This window comes from Nyctereutes procyonoides, unplaced genomic scaffold (genome assembly GCF_905146905.1).
Source record: "Nyctereutes procyonoides isolate TBG_1078 unplaced genomic scaffold, NYPRO_anot_genome, whole genome shotgun sequence".
Taxonomy (NCBI): Eukaryota; Metazoa; Chordata; class Mammalia; order Carnivora; family Canidae; genus Nyctereutes; species Nyctereutes procyonoides.
In genome coordinates this window covers 4,662,189-4,676,999 of record NW_026575033.1, presented here as the reverse complement: position 1 = coordinate 4,676,999, position 14,811 = coordinate 4,662,189, and the positions used below count along the sequence as shown (strand labels likewise).

The following is a 14,811-nucleotide window of genomic DNA, read 5'->3' as shown; positions in this document are numbered from 1 at the left end:
ACACAATGAGGAAAGGGCAAGCCAATGGAAGAATCACTAGCATTTTGGAATAAGGCCAAGCCATCTTCAGCAGAGAATTAATTATATGCCGTTTGAAAACATTTCTCTAAACACTACTGAGCCTTTGTGTAGATAAGGCACTTAACCATGGGACACCAAACAGCCATGTGGCATTTCCCATCATGACCTGAGTGTTGTTAGACCTACACCAAGGACAGGAGCCATCAGCAACCTCTTGAAAGTTAGAACTTTTTCCTAGAAAGTTAGGTCCAGGCAGAGGGCACAAGTAGGCTACATGCACAGGTGACTAGGAGTTCCATGTCACCCACCACCTCTCCTCATCTCAGTCCTCTGGCCATTGAGGGGTGTCCCTTATGACCAGCTTACAGAGGAGGAAAAAGACCAAAATTGGTTTCAGGGTGGGTTGACTCAACATGCTGGTGCAAGCCACAAAAGTCATGCTGTCGACCTCAGCCCAGTCAAGGTGCTGAGAGGAAATCTTCCCAAAGCACAGAGCTTCTGGCAGTATGACTGCTTGTGTACATTTTGTAGAAACCAAAATCAGCTGAGGTTGTAATATATATGGTCTTATTGATGAAGGTGAATGTCTTGGCTGGTTCATCAGGACATGGAAGGGGAAGTCTGAAAGAGAGAGGGCAATGAGATCTGGGAAAGAGCGGGGGTGGGGTGGGGGTGCACCTACAGGCTACACAGAGCAAAGACGTTTGTTTCACACATTAACTTCGTCAGAGTGTCCACTGTGCAAGAGGCATCAAATAGCCAGAATGACTCAGCCAGCTGACACCAGCCAGTTCATCATCATCCACCCCAGTGCTTCCAGAGTGGGCTCATTAACACAGTGGCCATAGTGGCTGGGATTGAGGCTATGCATGGGCCCCATGAGGGCTCCCCCTCAGCAGGACTGATCTAGCTTAGCTATTGCTGCTATGAGTGTGTAAACTGCCAACGCCAGACACCAATGCTGAGCCTGGATATAGCACCATCCCTCGACATGTTCAAGTAGCTAGCTACTCAATGGCAAGATAATTATATTATTGTGACTGGGACTGACACATAGGTTGGGTATGGGTTTTTCTTTTTTGCCTCCATGGCTGTAGCCAGCATCACCATCTGAGGACTTACAGATGTTGGACCCACTGGTATGGGACTCCCTGTGACATTTCGATGAATCAAATGATCACTTCACAGCAAAGGCACTGTGGCACTTGACTATGGGTCTACTGTTCTTATCTTTCTATCTTTTGATAGTAAATGGACGAGTGCTCAGACAGAGGCTGATAAAGAGCACAATGACCAATGGCTCAGAACCCCTCAGAATTGAACGTCAGGTTGACTACAGGGACTGATAAAGGTGTTAGGTGGCATGAATGAGTGGGTGGGGGTGGGAGGGAGACACAATGAGTATCAGCTGCCATCTGGAGACCAGCTGCAGCATTGGAGCTGCTTCAGTGGTTTCCTCAGGGAAAGAGACTGATTAGAATCTTGGGGGTGGGGCAGCATTCCCAAATTAGATACATGAAGTAATCTCAGTGATGCAATGATGAACAATAGTGGTGCGACACTCTGGTCACTCTTCAGAACCAAAGCTCTCATTCTTCCAGTTGCCAGGAGTGAGAATTGATGATAGGAATTACTTTTGATGGCGCTGAGGGGCCCCACCTACAGTATGTCCCACATCCACTGTTTGATTACAGCAGGAGTGCAAAAGTCCAGGCCCCTTCCTCAATTCCAGGACAGCTTCGAGGGCCATCCCAGCTCTGGCACAACTACATTGCCATTCAATCGTCCTGCTCAGTTCGGCAGCCTTTAGTGTCCTACAGGTGTTTTTACTAAAGATATTTACTAAAGACTCATAAACTGGCAAGCAAATCTCCTGGGAAAGCCTGTCTAAATAATTGCTCTTGGAAAGATGGGGATTTTTGCAAGTGAACAGTCAGATATGCTGAAGGATTTCACAGAAGAACATCGCTATCTTAGGTTCCCTGAGTAAAACCTGAGGTGAGGATTTTTTGTTTTTAAGATTTTATTTATTTATTCATGAGATACACACACAGAGAGAGAGGCAGAGACAGGCAGAGGGAGAAGCAGACTCCATGCAGGGAACCCGACATGGGATTTGATCCTGGGTCTCCAGGATCATGCTCTGGGCTGAAGGCGGCGCTAAACCGCTGAGCCACCCGGGCTGCCCATGAGGTGAGGATTCTTAAACAAGTGATTCATTAAGGTAATGTTCTCTATGAGGCATGTGTCAAGCAATGAGAGCAGCTGATTAGGGCGGAGAAGCAGCTAGATACAAAGATGTGGGTTGCAGTGTGGGCAACGCCCTAGAGAAGTATGCAAACCCTTATTAGCCATTTAGTAGCCAGTTTGTGTGTCAGTCTTGTGAGGGGGGCTTCAGTCCACCCTCATGCCATTCATCCTGTATAGATACAACTCTTAAGTTTGACATTATTTACAAAGGAAGACAGAGTTCAGAATATTCTTAAAGTTACACATGGAAGCTACATTTAACCAAACAGAATAAAAGAGCCTGTCCTCTGTGGCATTAAGTCTTTGGAGTTTTATGACTGGACTGAAAATCTCAGGCATAACAGCTCTATGACCCCTCCCCCTCAAAAATCTCAGTTTGCCTAGTCCCTAAAAATAGCATTTAACTAAATGCTAACTCTGAGAAATATCCATACAAAAGGACAAATTTTAAGAAAAGAAAATTATTTAAATGTATCAACCAAGCTGAGATTCTTTTTAGTTACAAGTCTCCATATGAAAGATTTAGGGCAAAAAGAAATTCTTGAGGTAGGCATAATTAAAGTTCTTATCAAATGTGTGTATGCAATTTTCCAATTGCTTTGACAGTTCATTAAGAAGTTTCAGAGAACTTCAAGGTCACGATTCACTTCTATCTTTGTAGACACCTTTTCCTCAGGATTGAAAAGGGAAGATTTAAAGTGATATTCAAATGCATTCTGGTACAGGGACAGCATATTTCTATGTTTTTACCAAGATTAACATTTTAGAATATTGTATATAAAATTTTCATTAAGATAGATCTAACATATTTTATGAAAGAAAAATGTTCATAGGAAACCCAGCAGTCAGTTGAGTTTTTTTCCTTCAGAACTACTAAAGGCACCCAGGATTTCCAGTAAATTAGTGAGAGTATCAGGGAGGATACTATTTGTGTGTTTTCTATTTGTGTTCTGGAAGGAGTATTTCCTCCTCAGCAGCCTTGACCGAATGTGGAGAACATTCCCCACTAGAGCAAAAAGAGTCTAAGCCTGGTATCTTCTATATAGGGCTCACATGGTGTTGTTGGGGGTCCAGGAGAAGCAGGTTAGAATCACTGATCACTCACTATTCTGAGGTTCCTCTCTGACCTCCCTGCCAGTGGGGTTGAGAATTTGAGATTATGTGTTTCCCCATTATTGGTGGTGATGGTGAGAAGAGATGGGGGCAGGAGGAGGAAAAGGACAGTTACTGTTTACCAAGAAGTCAAACACTTTCTGTATGTTTTGTATGAACTGAATTTGATACTCATCATAACGTTAAGAGGTAGAAAGTGTGATAATCCCTATTTTTACAAATGAAACGGAGGTGAGAAGGTAATTGAATTCACACAAGCAAGGTCATACAGCTAGAAAGTGGCACTTGGACTCCACTGAACTTGTAACCACTGCCTCTTCATTGATAGTATGCTTTTCAGGGATGTTTCACAAATAAAACTAATTGAGAATGTTCAAAAGAGTTGAAATAGTCACAAAGGTGAGGCTAGGTTTTAAGATATCCACCTGAAAGGCAATGACTTCTTCCTGCTGCCTCTCCCTTCATTCTTCAGTCCTTAGCAGAAGCTGTCTTTGGACTTTTCCAGAACTCCTCCTCTCTCCCTCTCCCATGCCCCCAATCCATTCTCCATGGCAACCAGAGTGAGCATCCCAAAGAATAAATCTGTCCCCGCTGCTTTTCTGTTGTAAATGCTCAAATGGCACCCCACTGCTTATGGATGAAGCATAAATCCTTTGGGCATAAGCGAACCCTCCTGCAATCCCCAGCTCATTTTGGTGCTGCACACCAGCGTCAAGTCATACTCATGTCAAGGAGACTTTGATATTTTGAGGGATTTTCAGAGAAGTCTTGAGACTTTTGCACATCCACAAATTACTAAATACTCTGTATCAATTTTCTCATAAATTGTGCTAGGGCATAAGCACATATAAAATTGAAAATGAAGCTGCAGTCAGAAATGGCAAGTCCAGTGGATGAGGCATTCTACAACACTCACGGGGGCAACATGGAAATAATCTGGTCTTGCAGTAGGTCCAAAGAAGCTCAAAGATAGGAGAATGGTATTTACACTGAGAAGAAAAGGGGGAGAGAAGGACAGAGGGGTAGAAGCAGGTTCTGAGGAATGGACAAGTAGCAGAATCACACTCAGGAATGTAGTTTGTTTGCTCCCATGAGGAACCATGCCAATTTTGGACTTACAGGGTCTGGGCTCATTTGAGAAGCAGCAAGGGCCTGTGAGAAGCCAAGTAGAAGAGGGAGGAAAAGAAGAATCACGGGTCCTACAAAATATGTATAATTAAACTAAATGGGCACTCATTCATAATTTACAATTAATTACTCCTTGATTTTCATAGTCAACAGCAATGCAATGGGTGTGTATTTTAAAGAATGACATGGTGCCATTTTATTTTCGGCACTTTAACTGTGTAGGGGAGGAAACATTTTTCCTTCTACCTTTTAAGGTCTTCCAGGTGGTTTAAGAATTAAATTGACATAAGGTAGATTAACAAAACAAAACCCAAGGTTTACTACTTACACAAGGAGGCCCAATGAGGAGGTGGAGACCTAAAGAAACAACCCAGGCAGGCAGTTTTTCCACTTTTTGGAGAAAGGGACCATAAATCTGCGAGGAATTTACAGGACAAAGAAAACTTAACTTTGGGAGCTTCTGTTAGTAAGGAATTCTAAACAGAATTTGGGCTGGGTGAGTAAATTAGTAAAAAGTAACAAGGATTTATATAGACTTGAGTATATTACCCCTGGTGATAAGGAGGTCTCTGTATCTCCTGCTAGAAGGAGGACACCTTTCACACGGGAGGGAGATTGATTTCTTGCTTTTGGGAAACAAATGCGGGAAGTTGGGGGTTAAGACTGTTTCTTCATTAGCTGTTTAAGTGACTTTTACATTTCAGGGTGGCCTGCCCTTGGCACCTGCAACTGCTAGCTTAGCCAGCCTCTTTTGGAAACTTGGATTTGTCAGTCTTTGGAATTTGACATTTAAATATGGCTGAAATACTACTTTTCATTTGGCTTTGAAGGAAAACTTTAGATAAATTCTAGAACCTATAAGACGAATACCAACTTGAACCATTAGTCTCAAAACTGAGTGTGCCTCTTTGTACCTATTTCTACAAAATGTTTCCAAGGAAATAAGTAAAAACACAGTACATTTTGTACTAGTGAGTTACTCCATCGTGCTGGCAAATCTTTCAGCCAGTTGAGCTCTTTTTTTCCCTTATTATCTTTTTCTGTGCCTCCCTCTAAACTTGTTTTTCCAACTGCTCCTTATTAACCTAGGAAGCACAAAGAGCAAGCTGACAACTTTAGTAGGCCTAAGTGTTGGCATATGTTTAACTTTTCCTCTGTATTTACTTTTTGATCTGGATTTTGAGTAACACTTTATTTCCAGATTTTAGGAGAGAACTATTCTTTCCTTTTTTTCACTCTGAGAATAGATGGGAACTGAAGTTGGTAATTTGCTCTTGTTTTGCTTACTCCCAATTTTTCAAATGACTTAGACTCTTGCTCTCATTAATTTTAATCTATTTTTTTGATGTTTGTAACAGAGCTATGGACAAAATGTGAAGCAAATGTAGTTCTACCACAAAAGTTTAAGAGTAGAACTAGAACAGGTAATCTTAAAGATTATATTTTATCTAGATTAACTATAGTATACACCTTAATACCTGATAACATAGATCTGCTATCATGTCATTCTACAAATTAAAAACATTTGAAATACAAATCATGTGAAAAATACATAGCATACTAGTAGAGTGACTTAAAGGAGTGGAAATGAGAAGCCATACTAAATTTTATTGATACTTATACATAATCATTTTGAGAGAACTGTACTCAACATCTTAAAAGTAATTTAAATGTCACCTACAAAGAGAAAAACACCAAGAAATCTTGTACCTATTATTGTTAATGACATAAAATCCAAGTTAAAACTGATAACTTACCTTAGATGTATAAAAAGCCCACTGGAAAAGTAGCTACAATCAACTCCAGCTCTTTCAGAGACAAAATGTCTCAAACTTTCCCCTTATTTACAGAATGAGTGAAGGATTTGAGGTTTCACGACTATGCCTGCAAGAGAAGGCTCTCACGTGTTTGGCCTTGTCTCATGTTTCATCCCTCCTATTAGCAACAGGCGTATCTAATTTTACTCAGTGACATAAACAGCTCATACCACACTTAAAATTGTTTGGGCACCAATTCCAGGACACAGCTCTAAGTGGGCCAAAAAAAAAACAAAAAACCCATAAAATTCTTACAAAACCAACATTTAAATCCTGAATCATGATAGTCTTATGTAATTATAGCTTTCTAAAATAAACTTTACCTTAAATGAAGAGCAAAAAAACAGACTCATTTCCAGTAGAATCTAATGTTGACAAAATTTCATAGAAATCATTACAAATTAACATGCAACAGTTAGAACTCAGGACTTTATTTGTATTAAATGGATATGAGAATAATATTCTCATTCAAGTGAAATGCATATTATGTAAGAGTCACTCCTTAAAAATCACTTTCTGTAAGCCTCTTAAGTGAAAAACTTTAATATTTGAGAAGAAAACCTTAAGAAATGAACCTCCTAATAAAGAGAAGGTAAATAAATTCTGCATGTTAAAATTACGACAGTTCTTCTCCAGTAAACTACATTTATATTATTTTTACCAAGGTATGTGAATGTAACAATGCAATCTTGATGTTTTATCTTTATTTAAAAAGAATAACACTTAGATTACTTGATTTTATAAGATGTAAAGAAAACAAATATCAGGCTTTTAAATACTCTTTTATTTTGCATTATTTTTGTGTAGCCTGGTGAGCAGCATGGATTAACACAGATTAAATTAAATATTTGAAATTTATATTTTAGCACCAAACTTTGAATAGGAGAAAGAGAGTAGTGATAATCCATATACTTAATATTTATTTTATTTTCTTCTCAGGAGACTTTTTCTCTTATTCTGTTTATTCATTACTCTAACTTCTTTTGACATTTGATGCTTCTTATACTAACAGCTGCAGCCCTTAAATTAAAAGCTGATACAGCTTCAACTAATCACACATTTATTTATAATACTTAAGAAATCTTTCATGAACTCTCTCCTCATTACTATTTTCTCTAACTCAGCAATTTAGTTCGACATAAAATTACAGTACAACTATCACACACATATTTAAAAATATATAATACTTAAAATGATAATATGAGATGTATGTTTGTATCAGTATGTGTCTGAAAAGTCAAAATTTGAAACTCCTAACTCAATATTCTTATTTTAATGTCACATTTAAAGGTTACATATTGTGGGACCTTTTCATCAATCAGTAAATTGGTTTTTATAGTGATTAACTTTTCAATGTTTTGTGGACTGCTTTGTAAAAATGTTAGTCAAGTTATGGATTTGATCTGCACTTAATACTACCAACCTTTTCAGTCTTTCAGGAGGAGGGCTTAGAGAAAAAAAAAAACTTCCATTTTATAGAATAGTTGCAATTATTGAAACAAGATCTTCAAAGCTTTGAATGTAGGTCTAGCTTCAGCTTAGAAGCTGAACCCACATATACACATCTCATATGTTTTCGGTGCAATCATAACATTTTAAAGCTATTTGAAACCTTAAAGGAAACCTAGTCTAACATTTCACTGGCTGTAGAATGGCTCATTAGAGGTTACAGAGCTGGTTTGGTCATGGCAAACAAACAAAGAGAAACAGAATCATACCTACAGAGAACAAATGTGGTCACCAGAGGCAAGAGTAAGGGAAATGGGTGAAAGAGGTACAGGGGATTAAGAAGTGGAAACTTTCCGTCAAATCTAAGTCATGGAGATGAAAAGCACAGCATAGGGAATGTAGTCAGTAATATTGTAATAATGTTGTATGGTGACAGATGGTGACTACACTTATTTTGGCGAGCACTGTGTCATGTATACAACTGTTGAATCACTATGTGGTACACCTAAAACTAACGTAAGATTGTGTGTCAACTATACTTCAATTAAAAAAAAAAAAAGGAAGTTTCTAGGCTCTCCCGTTAAGCATGGTCTTACATAACTATAGAATCCTTCTAGGATTCACCTTTATCCTCCCTCCTGACATCAGCAATCCTGCCCTCCTACCTCACTTCTGCCTGGGGACAGACAGTCCTGCTGCCTAAGATGCTGGGTTGGGGGGACCACTTTTAGATCTAGTGAAAACAAGGAATTTCTGATAGAGATTTGGTGCTTTTTGGGCTAATTATTTGCATTTTTGTTATGAAGTGGGAAGTAGGGTTTGCCTGAAGAGACAGGATATAGATATAGGGGATGATGGGGGATGAGACAGTTCAAAGTCTGAAAAGACTAGAGAAGCCATGAAGAGCTGGGGAGTACATTGACTAGTGAAGTATACCAGACAATGTTAGGGGCCCAGGTGCAGATGATCAGTGTACAGTAGCCCCATTTTTAATAGTTCCCATGTCTTTGGATATTAACTGTAGATGTGAGTTGCTATGATGAAATCCCCCCAAACCACCTCAAGCTTTCCTCTAATACTAAACTCATCATCTCCCCAAAGCTGCTCTTTCATCCATCCTTCGTTCCTCAGTGTAAGGAATTCCTCCACAAAGGAGATGACTGGGGAACATCCCTTACTCACCAGCCCCCCAGTCACTAAGCCCCAGAATCTCCTTCTGTGCCTGCTCTCTTCTCTCCAGGTCCCCATCTGACTGTGGGGCTCTCCATCAGGTCTCACCTAGGGCTGCTGCCAGCAGCTGCTGCTCTGCTGCCAGGTTCTGCCAAGTTCCATTTTTGACTCCTGGGATTGCCCAAGAAATGCCGAGAACAGGTCATTCTCTCCATATCACTCCCCAGCTTAAAGCTCCTCAGTGAGCCTTCAGGATGGGGTGCCACGTTCTTGACAGGGCACACACACCTTTATGACTGAGTTCTGCCTGTCTCCCTTGTCTCCTGCTTTAGGTTCTGGAAGGAACTACACGCCTTTGGATGCCGGCTAAATCTGACTACCTCCCATCCTTTTCTTTCTAACTACTATTTAACTTTCAAAAGTCTGTTTATGTCACCATCAGCTTTCTATCTGCGTTTATAAACTTAATAGTTATTTGTATTTACATCGCCATCATTGCTTTATATTCATGCTCTCGCTGGTAGACCATGAACCCCTTGCTCAGCACATGCATACAGTGAGCCCTCAATCGAACTCTGAAGAGTTACACCAAACTTGGGATCCCTGGGTAGCGCAGCGGTTGAGCGCTTGCTTTTGGCCCAGGGCACGATCCTGGAGACCCGGGATCGAATCCCACGTCAGGCTCCCGGTGCATGGAGCCTGCTTCTCCCTCTGCCTGTGTCTCTGCGTCTCTCTCTCTATCTGTGTGACTGTCATAAATAAATAAAAATTTAAAAAAAAAAAACTTGATGTTTTTGTTTTGTTTTAAGATTTCGTTTATCTATTCATGAAAGACAGACAGAGAGAGAGAGAGAGAGAGAGAGAGAAAAGAGAGGCAGAGACACAGGCCGAGGGAGAAGCAGGCTCCCTGCAGGGAGCCCGACGTGGGACTCGATCCTGGGTCTCCAGGATCAGGCCCTGGGCTGAAGGTGGCATTAAACCGCTGAGCCACCCGGGCTGCCCAAACTTGGGTGTTTTTTAATATCCATTCTCCAGTGCACAATAACACAAAAAAAAAAGCTAACATATAATCAGGATGACATTATAAGACTTTTCCAGAAGAGGTCAGTATAACAGTAATAAAAGTATTAGCTTTCAGGGCAAATGAAATATGAAATCAAATTAAATTATTTTGTAAGAGATAAAATTTCAAGCATCAAAATACCACATCTGTGATCCGCCCCTCCAATCAAAGCTGCAACTTCCTCAAGAGAGATGGCCATAGATCTTTCACATAAGCAAAATGAAATGATTCTACACCCAAGTGAAAACACAAGTTTAAATCCAGAATGTAATTAATGTAATCACCTGGATGCTTCTCACCTAAATTTTCTGATTACTTTTCAGTAGAAATCATCCAGGTGTACGTATTTAGAAAGATAATTTGGAGTTGCCATACAAATAAAAATTTAAATTGATCTACTGAAAGTAGGCATTTTGTGGCATCTTGTGGTACTTCAGGGAAAGTTTGGAGTTACTATTTAGGGTAAAAGGTTAATTCACTGTTGTCAGGGACGACAGAAAGAAAACAGTGGGATATGGGATATGGAAAAAACAAGAGGTAAGAAAGACTTAAAAAAGAGAAAACTCTTACATTTCAGAAGAGGAAATGGACTAACTGAAATTTCTAAGGTTATCCTTTGGCAATCACTGGATTGGGTCATCATATTTTTTAAAAAACTTTATTTATCTTACATAGAGCATTATGAGGGGTGATGGACAGAGGGAGAGGGCGAGGGATCCCAGGCAGATCTTCCCCAACTTGGGGAACAACATGGGGCTCGATCCACCACCCTGAGATCCCAACTCTTGAGCTGAAATCAAGAGTCAGATGCCTAACTGACTGAGCCACTCAGGTCCCCGGATCGTCATATTTTTAAAGCCTTATTCCATGGACATATGACTTGCATAACTGAGAAGGGACAGGGACTGCAACTCCATTAGGTGCAGACTTGAGCAGTGATTCTCAGGCTGGACAGTGAATAGAAGTGTGGTGTGCACACATCAGAATCCTAGGAAATGCACTACAAGTAAAGACCAAAGCTGGGTTTGCACACACAGAAGGGGAAATCGATCAGAAGGGCTTGTAATAAAAACTCTGCTGTCTCCTGCTTCTCCTATCCCATCTCCACTTCCACTGGTCAGAGATCACTGCTTAGATCTTCCTTCTCATACGTGCTTCTGACCTTTACATAACCTTTCATTGCTCAATCTGGGTTTATGAACTTTCGACCTAATCTACTGACTTACTTCATGTACATTATTACATTACTACCCAGTAGCCCTTGTCTCCTTTTTCTGATGTGCTGTTATCAGGTGTTTGTTTCTCCTGTGGTCACCTCTGCAAATTCAAACAATGAACTTAAATAATCATTTCTCGTTCCATAATGGCAGATTATCCCTTGGTTCTTCTGCTGCCCAATGGAGGACATTAGCATTCCAAATGTCTCACTGCCTGTGCCCACAGTGTCTGCCACTCTTTTATGGAGACGTGGGAGGAGGAGAGGTACGGAAGGGCAGAGAATCTTAAGCGAGCTCCAAACCCAGTATGGAACCTGACACAGGGCTCGATCTCACAACCCCAAGATCATAACCTGAGCCGAAATCAAGAGTCCGACGCTGAACTGACTGAGCCACCCAGGCACCCCAGTGCCTGCCACTCTTATCTCCAACCCTCTGTCCTTTCCCTTTACTTGTTGTACATGCTCAAAGGGGTAATATTTACATTCCACTTTGAAACTATAATTTCCTTTTTTTAGAATTTTTTAAAGATTATTTATTTATTCATTCGTGAGAGACACAGAGAGGGAGAGAGAGGCAGAGACACAGGCAGCGGGAGAAGCAGGCTCCATGCAGGGAGCCCAACGTGGGACACAATCCCAGGACTCCAGGATCTGGGCTGAAGGCGGCGCTAAACCGCTGAGCCACCCAGGGATCCTATATCTCCTGTGATTTGATCAGGTCAATTTAAAAAACAATGCAATACACAGTGTTCACTGTTTTACAACTAGCCACCAAACTATCCAATGATATTCTCTTTCAAAGACAAACACCAATGCTCCTCAATGGTTCTATATCAGTTTAAATGAAATCTTCTTTTCAAACAATTCCTGCAGTGGGGATGTAGCTCAGTGGTAGAGCACATGCTTTGCATGTATGAGGCCCCGGGTTCGATCCCCGGCATCTCCACTTCCAGAACCCTGGAACAGGAGTTTCAATTCATTTCTTATTGGGGCACCTGAGTGGCTCAGTCAGTTAAGTCTCTGCCTTTGACTCAGGTCATGATCTTCGCGTCTTGGGATCCAGCCCCGCATCAGGCTTCCTGCAAAATAGGGAGTCTGCTTCTCTCTCTCTCTCGGTCCCTCCCACTGTTTGTTCTGTCTCTCTCTCAAATAAATAGATAAAATGCTTAAAAAAATAAAATATTCTTCCAAATTGTTGCGTACTGACATTGTGTTTTTCCCAGAGAGTTTTTGTTGTTGGAGTTTCTGAATACCATTTTTGTTGTTGTAAAATAAGAAATTTTGCTAAATTTGCTTTCCTCAGCTTATCCTAGTTGTCTCTCAGTTTTTATTGCTTTAATCTAATACTTGGAATCAATGTCATTTTTCTCCTTAAAATCCACTGTTCTTTTCTAATTTAAGTAGTTTATATCATGGTTTTCTTGGAGGTCTTTCACCTCGAGCTCCCTTACTTTCTAATGCTCTTTCTGTCTCTTGCATTCTCTACCTCTACTACATCATCAAACTTCTGCTGAATTTCTGATAATAATATCTATTGTATAGGATTGCATTTTTCTTCAGCATCCTGTAATCCAGGCTTCCCCTCCACGTGCCAGACTGTCTTGTCGAGCCAGTTTCCCACACGCTGCTGTCTTCCCTGAGCTGAGTAAAACTTCCTTGACTCAGATTTCATGTCCTCTCCTCATATACCCCCTTGCTTAGAGGGACTTACACACTCAAATAATCATTCAGAAGTGGTGTTTGGGAAGTAGACTGTCTGAGTACCTTTATGTCTGAAAATGTACTATTCTGCTCCAAAACTGGTTAATAGTTAAATTTAGTATAAAATTCTGGGTTGAAATAATTTCAGACTAAACTTTGAAATCCTTGGTCCATTGGCATCTATTATTAAGAGTTCCCACAGAGAAGTGTGATTCTAGTCTGATTTGCATTTCTAGCTTATATCAAGTAAGGTACATTACTATTTAAAGGCACCTGTTGTATCTTTTGGTAAAATTAGTATTCTCTCTAGTTTATTTCCTGTTCCATTCATCTGGTATTTCATATATCTGATTCCATCAAAGATAAAGTAGCATCCATTTATAAAATGTAAGTGTATTTCTTCTTATTGAAAAGTAATCAAGTAAGACTACTTGAGTTAGAGTTCATGAATGTTCTTAAAATCTCTTTACTCTGATCAGAAATTTCTGACCAAAAACTACAGAGGAAATGCTGGTAGGATTTATGAAAAGCAAGATACATGATATAAAATAAATTGGAGGGGGAAAAACAGAACTGAAAAAGAGAATATTGGAAATCTGCATATAGTAGAATAGGTACATCTGTGCCCAGGGACATTGAAAAGCATGTCAGACATTGAAATTTATGAGAATAGTCACATACGAAGGAACACTTATTCTTTCCATTTCTTCTACTCATTTCTTTCCAGGGAAGGTGGATTAATTGTTCTCACTGATGAGTTACAATAAGAAAGTGGGTCTGTATGGTACAATTCCACTCTCTTCAGGGACCTTCATGCCAGCAGAGAGTACAGTTTGATACTGATCCTTTGGGCCCTAGGAAGGACCTGTGTTCATCCAGAGCTGCCGAAGGAGTGGGTGAATCCTGGCAGGGAATGTAAGATGAGCAAGTCCATTGTTGCTGAGCACCTAGAATACATTCTCCAACAGCTCTATTTCTAACAAAAATGACATTTAGATCTTCACTTGCCTCATCCCTTTGTCTCTCGGTTGGTTCAGAACTGGGCAGTAAACAGAGAAGTGAATTTTCTCAATCTTCTCTAACTCAGAAAAAGTCAGCATTTAACAACCACACTTCTCTTCTGAGGAACTACTACATGGCAAGGACTACTCTATATTAGTTCCTAGACTTACCTAACTCCCCTCTTCTAATGTCCTCTTTTTGGCAAGGCTGGTACCCTTCTAAATATCTCTGTGGTCCTCACAGCATTCAGTGCAGACCAGTATGTCACTGCTTACTTACTTCCCTAAGTCCTCTTTATTCTTTATTTGATCATAAGTTTGACGACAGGGTCTGAATCTTGATACCTGTAATTCCTTAGTCTCTAGGTACTCATTAAATATCTGCTAAATGAATGAATTTAACAAGTAAACCACAATTTCTACTTTCCTTACATAGCTTTCCTTCCAGCTCAGAGGAAAGATAGCTAAAGAATTACTCAATAGTGTGTGTAGCGTAACAGTTTAGGTATGAACCAAAGGCTACGGAAGCACATAAAGGAAAAGTTAATTCTGTTTGGAAGAGACCTAGTGGTAGTTAATTCTCCAACATCAGAAATCATCATTACCTCAGCCTTTTGAAATTTCCAGTATTTGTGCCTGTTTCAAATGTATTCAGTATTTTTTTTAAATCTTTTTTTTTTTAATTTTATTTTATGATAGTCGCAGAGAGAGAGAGAGAGAGAGAGAGAGAGGCAGAGACACAGGCAGAGGGAGAAGCAGGCTCCATGCACCGGGAGCCCGATGTGGGATTCGATCCCGGGTCTCCAGGATCGCGCCCTGGGCCAAAGGCAGGCGCCAAACCGCTGCGCCACCCAGGGATCCCAAATGTATTCAGTATTG

At 40.3% G+C, this 14,811-nt stretch overlaps 1 protein-coding gene and 1 non-coding gene across 3 annotated transcripts in view; one reads left to right on the top strand and one right to left on the bottom strand.

Annotated features, from left to right (window-relative positions):
* The window catches only part of SGCG (sarcoglycan gamma), a 127,175-nt gene that overhangs the window by 93,865 nt on the left and 18,499 nt on the right, over nucleotides 1-14,811 (bottom strand). The window contains exon 1 of one of the 2 annotated variants that reach the window (XM_055317252.1): nucleotides 6,270-6,405. The exons of the other annotated variant lie outside the window; for it this stretch is intronic. The gene's annotated coding sequence lies outside the window, so the exon portion shown is untranslated. Of the gene's footprint in view, nucleotides 1-6,269; nucleotides 6,406-14,811 lie in introns of those variants that run through there. 2 annotated transcript variants of the gene reach the window in all.
* Nucleotides 12,105-12,176, top strand: TRNAA-UGC (transfer RNA alanine (anticodon UGC)). The gene has a single exon. It is a non-coding gene; the product is annotated as a tRNA-Ala (tRNA).